Source organism: Lactuca sativa, chromosome 9 (genome assembly GCF_002870075.4).
Source record: "Lactuca sativa cultivar Salinas chromosome 9, Lsat_Salinas_v11, whole genome shotgun sequence".
NCBI classification, from domain to species: Eukaryota; Viridiplantae; Streptophyta; class Magnoliopsida; order Asterales; family Asteraceae; genus Lactuca; species Lactuca sativa.
In genome coordinates this window covers 212,747,846-212,749,924 of record NC_056631.2, presented here as the reverse complement: position 1 = coordinate 212,749,924, position 2,079 = coordinate 212,747,846, and positions in this window count along the sequence as shown.

The window sequence follows — 2,079 nt, the reverse complement described above, 5'->3', positions numbered from 1 at the left end:
ACAGACTCAATGGCTGGATTCCATCACCCCAATGACCCCTACTACCCCAACCAAGGTAATGGAGGATGGATCGAAGAAGATCCCGAAGAAGATGAAGAACCTATAGAGTTGGATGAAGGAGATGACTCTGGTACAGATTCAGAGCCAGAGGTTATCAATCCACCGGCCCCACAACCTCCCGACTATGTAAGGAACTTCCAAGGACCCACTCCTGTATGGGGGAGTCACCTTCACCATTGGAGCCAACAACAAAACCTACGCCCTCCCTACGGCATGTGCCGAGACTTCTACGACGTCCGCGGCGGAGGTTCAGCTGATCGGGCACTACCGGTAATGGTGGGCAAGCTAGCCAATCAGTCCTACCAATCCGGAGTTCAAGCTAGCCGGATTCGGGATGTCAACGTAGAAGTACAGGTTCACACTTCTGGCATCTGTAGGCTGGATAGAATTCAGGACAATGCCCAACTCCAAACCGACGCATTCCAAGCACAAACGATTGCAGCCCTAGCCGAATTAAGGGAACAACAAGCCGCTTTTGATAGGCGTCTAATGGAATCGAAGCAATCGGATGCGGAGTCAAGCTCCAAGCGCAACCTATGTCGCAAGTAGTGCTTGCCAAAATTTCAAATTTTGTTATAAATTAGGACTTCAGATAAAAGTATTATCTTCTTTAAACTTTCTGTAATCCGAGACCTTTAGAAAGGTCAAATTTTTTTGTCTAAACTCGGATGTAACACAACTATATGTTTAATATATATAGGGCATATCTCTTTCCTGTTTTAATTATGTGTAGTTCGTCCAATTCATAAGTACATCTATTCAAACTTCATTTATAAATCAGGCTCAAAACCCTGTGTTGGCCAAACCAAATTCTTAAACTATTAGAGGAAGTTAACTCAATATCATTCAACTCGCAACCACCAAAACTTATAATCTCTCATTTTTCTTTTGGCAGCGCGATGCCTCCTCGTAGATCAGCATGTACAAACGCAACCCCACCACCACCTCCACCACTAACTTATGATCCGGCAATGGTCTAGGCTGCTATCACAGCAGTAGTAACATCAGCTCTCTCACAAATAAACTCCAATGCAAATGGAGGTACAGGAAGCAGCATGAATCATTCCAATCGTGGCACCGACCATGGTCAAGTAAGGGAATGTACCTACAAGGAGTTCTCCAACTCAAAGCCAAAGACTTTTAATGGCATTGGAGGAGTCATTGCACTAATGCATTGGTTCGAAAAGACCGAAACAATCTTTGAGATCTACTCGTGCCAAGAAACAAGCAAGGTTAAGTTCGCTGCTTGCACCTTCATAGATCGAGCCCTCACTTGGTGGAAAAGCCATGTGAATTCGGTGACGCTCACTGTCGCCAACGCCATGAGTTGGGAAGATCTGAAGGTTCTACTACTGGAAGAATACTGCCCAAGGGGCGAAGTGCAAAAGCTTGAGCAGGAGCTCTGGAATTTGAAAATGACTGGGTCTGATCTAGTCGCCTATACAGCTAGGTTCAACGACCTCGCTGCATTGTGCCCTACCATGGTCAACCCAGAATCAAAGAAGGTTGAAAGGTACATTTGGGGGTTGTCACCCCAGATTCAAGGGCATGTCCTAGCTTCCAACCCTATTACCTACAACAACGCTAAATGCCTGGCTCAACGACTCATCGACCACGGGGTAAAACAGGGTACCGTTGTAGCTACCGCCAATCCATCTAAGGAGGCACAGGGCCATAGTAGGCCTTGGAACAAGAGAAGGGGACAAACCCTACAGGAGAACCCCAAGAAACAACAAGTAGTAGCGATCCACACTATTACTATACCTACCAACTCTGCCCCCACAAGCTCATACAATGGAAAACTTCTGAAGTGCAATTAATGCAACTTCCACCACCACGGTCCTTGCCGTGATCTTCAATGCACCAGGTGCAATAAGAAGGGACATACAGCCCGCTACTGCAAGGAGCCAACCCAACAACTCGCCCCCACTTCTAATACCGGAGTAAGCCGTGCCTGCTTTGAGTGCGGAGACACGGGGCACTATCGCAGGGACTGCCCGAAGGCAAACAACAGGAATA